This window comes from Hypanus sabinus, chromosome 2 (assembly GCF_030144855.1).
Source record: "Hypanus sabinus isolate sHypSab1 chromosome 2, sHypSab1.hap1, whole genome shotgun sequence".
Lineage (NCBI taxonomy): Eukaryota > Metazoa > Chordata > Chondrichthyes > Myliobatiformes > Dasyatidae > Hypanus > Hypanus sabinus.
Genome location: NC_082707.1, coordinates 195,182,689 through 195,189,828, shown reverse-complemented (window position 1 = coordinate 195,189,828; position 7,140 = coordinate 195,182,689).

Genomic DNA, 7,140 nt, shown 5'->3' with positions numbered 1-7,140 from the left:
ATGGGGTTGAGAGGAAAACAGATCAGCCATAATGAAATGGCAGAGTGGACTCAATGAGCCAAATGGCCCAATTTTGTTTCTCTGTCTTATGGATAATCAACACCAGTGCACCTTAAGGATGCATGCTCAGACCAATTCTCTACTCTCTCTATACCCATGACTGTGGGGTTAGGCACAGCACAAACACCATCTCTTAAATTTGCCAATTACACAACTATTGTTGGCAGAATTTCTGTTGGTGAAGATGAGGTGTATAGGAGTGAGGTAGATCTGCTGGTTGAATGGTATCGCAACAACAACCTTGCACTCAATGTCAGTAAATCCAAGAATTGATTATGGAGTTCGGGAAGGGGATGTCAATGGAATACACACTAGTCCTCTTCAAGGGATCAGCAATGCAAAAATGGCAAGCAGTGTCAAGTTTCTAGTTTCAGCATCTCTGATGATCTATCCTGGGCCCAACATATTGATGCAATTGTAACTCCCTGGGTCGCCTCAGGCTCGCTCAGCTCGTTCTTGTCTAGGGGGAGCAGCCTTCGGCCCCGCCAAACTGGGTAATCAGCTGGTGTGGATGCTGTGTGATGTCCCCGCCTCACCCAAAAACAGACAGTACACCATATGCGATTAAATGAGTACAATTTATAAAGGTTACTATAACTAAGTGATTAATAACGATACAGTATATATGAAGAGAAAATTAAAGAAAAGGCGCCAAACTTATCAAAGTCCAAACCACTTCGTGCACAACCATTGGAGCTCAATTACTGAAGTCTTCTGGCCACCATTCGATCCCCTCCGAACTCCTCGACTCGCAGCTCAGGACCCTCCGAACTCCTCGACTCTCCAAACAGCTCAGGACCCTCCGAGTGGTCAACCAAGCACATCTAGCTTCATCCCCCCCCTCCTCGGAGAATCTCCCGGCCTCGGACCCCCCTTTGGGGTCCGATCCTCGCCCAGCTTAGAGCATTGCGTCCTCTCTCTCGACCCCCTCGCGCCGATCTGCCCAAAAGCCCGTCAACAAAAGCTTACAGACTCAGAAGAAAGAACATTAATCCCCATTTGGTTTACAAAGGAATACCATTCTCGTTATCAGTAAATTAGCATTCCTGCTAGTTAACAAAAAGAAGAAACCCTCTTTACACAATTATAAAGAAGGCACAACAAGGGCTAGATCTTGTTTGAGTATATTTGGTATGTCACCAAAAACTCAAGTAAAAATCTACAGATGTATCACGGAGAGCATTCTAACAGGTTGCATGACTGTCTGGAATGGTGGAGACACTGCACTGGATTGGAAAAACCTGCAAACTCATCCAGTTCCATTACGTGCACAAATCCTCCCCAGCATCAAAGACATCTTCAAAATACAATGCCTCAAAAAGATGCCAACTATCATTAAGAACTCCAATCACCCAGAACCTGTCTTCTTATTGTCACCATCAAGGAGGAGGTACAGAAGCATGAAGATACACACTCAGAATTTTAGGAACAGCTTGTACATATTTCCCATCCAGTGCAAGGATAAGATTCCTCTTGCCCTCACCTTCCAGCCCTCTGGTCTCATACATTCAACTTCCTTTCTTGCCCCTTTGATAAGATAACACCATCAGATACATCCCCCCTCTTCCTTTCAACATTCCAAAGGGAGCATTTTCCCTGAAATTCCCTGTTCTATTCTCCCAACACACGTCACTTCTAATGGCACCTTTCCATTGAACTGCAGAAGAAAAATCTTTTTGCTTTCTCACTTTATAGAAAACATTTCCTTTTGGTGAAGCACTTTCATTTCAGCCAGTTAAGTCATCCAGTGCTCACAATGTGGTTTCTTATACATTCGGAAAAGCGAACAGAAACTGGATATCTGCACTGCAGACCAACCCACTTCAAGCTGCAAGGATAACCCAGTTAAACAGGAAACAGTTTATGTTTCAGATCCTTCATCAGAATTAGCAAGGTACATTACCTTTTCCCTTTTGCAACTCAGCAGCATGTCACTCTAATTAACACTAGAAAAGTAAAAATCTTGAGACTAATTTCTCATTACATATTGGCTACTGTTAATTTGGCCTTTAAAATATAATTCAAAACTGGCTTTTTTTCCAAGAGATGTAGAATTATGAATATAATTAATACTTTAAATTTGAAATGAGTTTTGAAAAAGGTTCTTTGACCTGGAATGTTTTCCTATCCAAACACTGACATGGTGCACTGTTTCTAAATTATTTGGCTAAGGGATTCCCACTTCTGATTGATGTCAGAACGCTTTAAAATGGGACATGGTGTTTGTCAGCCATCTAATCCAAGCCCCTGGTTCCTTAAGGATGTTACAGCTGGGGTAGTAGTGGGTATAATCTCCCAGTACCTACTAAATTCTCCCAATGGTTTTTGTCTGAAATAGCCTCTGACAACCAAGTCCAGCTCCTGGTTCAGCTACTAAAGGTGTGGCTTAGCTACTAAGCCTGGCAGATCCATTTCTACTGACAGGAGAAGGGACAAAGGTGGATTACTGGCTCCTTAAAACCAGTCGCTTTGGGCTGATAGGGCACATTAGTCATGGTTGGGAGCTCATTTAGGAGAAGGAAAAGTCTGACTTGAAACCTCTGCTGCCTTGCAGCTATACCCACTCATAGGGAAGGCTTTGGGAGTAAACCCAGAGAAACAATCCAGAGCTAGAGTGCCTCAGGCAGTCCTGCTTTGAGTTCAACACTGACTGGCAACCCCTGTGACGCCACTGACCACCACCTGTATTGGTCCCTGTTGTTCCTTTGGATTCATTAGCTGCATGGAGAGAGGGGAGCCTGCTGCATGGGTGACGGCCAGCTCTCCGTATCTTTATTTTGCTATTTTGCATGACTTGTTCAGGGCACTTTGATGTGGACTGGGGTGGTTCGGCAGACTGGTTCTGCAGTCTGCAGTGAATGAACAACACCGTTCTAAATTGAACACTCCTGGACAGTTTCTAGGATTCTGCAATTTGATGTTTAATATTCTGTGTGTTATTTGCTCACTTTCTGCTGTTTGCCCTATTTATTATTTTTTTTGCGCATTGGGTGTTTGATGTTTTCGTTGAACAGGTTCTATGGTGTTTCTTTGTTTTATGGCTGCCTACAGGAGGACAAATCTCACAGTCGTATACTGTATACAGTACATACTTCAATAATAAATATAACTCAATCTTTTGAGTATTGTATTGCCCTGGCTTGAGTATGTAGACAGCTAGGATGCAACATCCATGGTCAAACCCAAGCAACAGAGGATTCACAAAGCAAGCCTTAATAAAACATGTTAATCCAGTTAACTTACATTATCATAAGCTTTAGCAGGACAGCCTAAAACAAAGATAACCTTGCTGTGGATTGTTACCCCCTCCAAATTCCATGTTCTTTTATGATATTCATATTTTTAAATGATGTGATACAATTAGCCATCTTTTGATTTACATTTCACAAGGCTCAATCAATTGTAGATGTTATAATATCCGTATAGTCACAAAGCATTTCCATTCCATTGTTAATTATCTAATATTTTAGAGGAGTGGCATAGAGTTGATGTTAGTTTACCTACTGCCCGTTTGCCTGCTGGTGTTTAGGGCAGCAATGAAAGCCCTCCATCTTTGTCTGTCCTTGGCCATCTTCTCTATTATTTCCCAGGTGTGGTTCAGGGTCCTCATTTCTGCCTCTATGGTACGGTGCGAAGCTTGGTCTCCTGCGTACATGGTTCGTACATTCCAGAAATCAATCTTGGTCTCGGTGGTGTTCAGGACAATCATCAATGTGCCAGTAGCTTCCTCTCAGTTTTCACTACTGTTAGTATTTTCATTACTGTTAGTATGACTAGTCCTGCTTGGAGTCTCCGGAATACCGTTGCACACAGATTTAGAAGTATTCTTCATTGCTGTTTTGTTTGACCGGTCAGGGTTGTTAACCCTGAGCTGAACCCCAAACCCAGAGGACTGGCGGACCACACTTAGTCTGGCCTCTACCTTTTGACCTGTTTGACACAAGTGACCCTTCCAGGAGCCAAAGCATAAAGTCCTGACTCCATTCAGCATAACTCTTCAGGTCACTGAGGCAGTCAAGCCTCCACACCCTATGACAATGTTGTAGTCCTCTTGGAGGAAAGCTGAAGTTGCTGAATCATGGTTATATATAGCTTGGGTGCCTGAGTTTTGCCCAGTACTGTATTTGTCAATGTAGAATGGACAAATACAGTACTTCAATACTTCTTGGCCTTCATGTGAGGCTTAGCTACTAGTCCTGGCAGAACTATATCTACTGACAACAGAAGGGGCATGGGTACCTCCTCTGACTGCCAAAGCGAGAAGTTAAAATACTGTGCAAAAATCTTAAGCACCATAGCGCATTCTCTCTCTCCCCCCCTCTATATATACACATACACCTACGACTTCTGATAGTATTGCAGAACATTGAGATTCATTTTCTTGTGGGCAATCACAGTAAGTATAAGAGGCACATTAATATCAGTGAAACACTACATCCAACAAGATGGACAATAACCAATGTGCCAAAACTAACCCAACAAACTGTGCAAATACAAAAAGAAAGAAAAATAAAAACAATAAATAAATATACAATACATATTGAGAACATGAGATGAAATGCTCTTGAAAGTGAGTCTGTAGGTTGTGTGAATGGTTCAGTGTTAGAGTGAGGGAAGTTATCCACACTGGCTTAAGAGCCTGATGACTGAGCGGTGGTGGGGGGGGGGGGGGGGGGTAGTAACTGTTCCTGAACCTGGTGGTATGGGTCTTGAGGCTCCTGTAGCTTCTTTCTGATGGCAGCAGTGAGAAGGGAACATCTCCTGGATGGTGTGGGTCCCTGATTATGGATACTGCTTTCCTGCAACAATAGTTCCCGTGGTTGTGCTCAATAGTGGGGAGGGCTGTATGGTATTTTCCATACAAGGTCATGAGGCAACCACTCGATATACTCTCCGCCACACATCTATAGAAGTTCGTCAAAGTCTTAGATGACGTGCTGAATCTCAAGATGGTGCCAACGCACAATGCTCCCTCGGTCAACATCTTCCAGATAGCCCACAAAAATGTATTTTTACTTCTGTTTTTCTCCAACCGTTAGAACCTGTGATTTATAGTTTAGAGATGGATTGAGTGATCCAGCACTTTGCTGTCTCTGAGAAGCAATCACGTACTCAGGCCTCAATGCAAAGAAACTTCGAGATGGGGCGCAAGCTGATGTTAGACACTATTTCACTGATTAAAGTGCTTTTTTTCTAATTGCCTGTTCCTTTTCCATTTTTTTGTGCGAGAGGAAGGTGTTTGTAGGTTGATGTTCTGTTAGGTTTTTTTGTGTGTGTGAGGAGGGGTTGCTTTTTGGGTGTTGATGTTCCTGTTCCGTTTTGTGCAGGGAGAGAGGTGTTTGGGGTTGATGATTGGGATGCCATTCTTTAATGTACGTGGGGAAGGTGGGTTTGATGTTTCTCTTTGAATGGGTTTCATATCTTTTTGTTTCATGGCTATCTGGAGAAGATTCATTTCAGAGCTGTATATTGATACAAGCTTTAATAATAAATGAACCTTTGAAGGTGCTGCCATACTTTCTTCATAATGATACTTATATGCTGAGCCCAGGACAGATCCTCTGAAATAACACCACCAAGCAATTTGAAGTTGCTGACCTCTCCACCTCTGATCCCCTGAAGAGAACTTGCTCATTGACCTCTGGTTTCTTTTTCCAGAAGTAAATAATTAACTCCTGGGTCTCGCTGACATTGAGAGGTTGTTATGGCACCACTCAGCCAGATTTTCAATCTCCCCCATATATGCTGATTCGTCACCACCTTTGATTTGGCCAGCAAATGTTGTCATCCGCAAACTTTAACATGGTATAGGAGCTGTGCTTAGCCTCAGTCATAAGCATAAAGCACACATCTTTGTGGTGCACCTATGCTGAGGGAGATTGTGGAAGAAATGTTACCAACCTGAACTGACTGGGGTCAGCGAGTAAGGAAATCGAGGATACAGTTGCACAAGGAGGTATTGAGGCCTCAGACTTGAAGCTTATTGTTTAGTTTTGATGGGGTGATGGTATTGAATGCTAAACTGTAGTCACAGAAGAACATCCTGATGTTTGCATCTTCTCTATCCAGATGTTCTAAGATTGAGTGAAGAGCCAATGAAATGTTATCTGCTGTTGACCTGTTGAGACGGTAGGCAAATTGGAGTGGATGCAAGTTACTTCTCAGGCAGGAGTTAATATGTTTGATCACCAACCCCTCAAGGCACTTTATCACAGTGATTGTAAGTACTGCTGGATGATAATCATTGAGCCAGGTTACCACATTCAGTGGCCACTTTGCTTGTTAATACAAGTATCTAATTAGCCAATCGTCTGGCAGCAACTCAGTGCAAAACAGCATGTAGACATGGTCAAGGGGTTCAGTTGTTGTTCAGACCAAACACCAGAATGGAGAAGAAATGTGATTTCAGTGACTTTGACCATGAAACGATTGTTTGGGGTGGTCTGAGTATCTCAGAAACTGATTTCCTGGGATTTTCACACACAACAATTCATAAGACCATACACTAGAAGCAGAATTAGGTCATTTAGCCAATCGAGTCTGTTCCGCCATTTCATCATGGCTGATCTAGTTTTCCTCTCAGCCCTAATCTACCTTCCCTCCACATCCTTTCATGCCCCGACCAATCAAGAATCTATTAACTTCTGCTTTAAGTATACATAAAGACAATGTATTCCAGATTCACTACTAAAGAAATTCCATCTCATCTCCATTTGAAAAGGATGCCCCTCTTTTCTGATGCTCTGTCCTCTAGCTTTAGACTCTTCCACCATAGGAAACATCCTCTTCATATCGACTTCATCATGGCCATTCATCATTCGATAGATTTCAATAAGGTCACCTATTATTCTTCCATACTCCAGTGAATACAGGCCCAGAGTCAAAAAATGCTTTTCAAATGACAAGCCATTTAATCCTGTAATCATTTTTGTGAACCTCCTTTGAACCCTCTCCAGCTTCAGCACATCCTTTCCAAGATAAGGGGCCCAAAACTGCTCACAATACTCTAAGTGAGGCCTCACCAGTTATTCAAAAAGTCTCAACATTACACCCTTGCTTATATATTCTTCTTGAAATGAA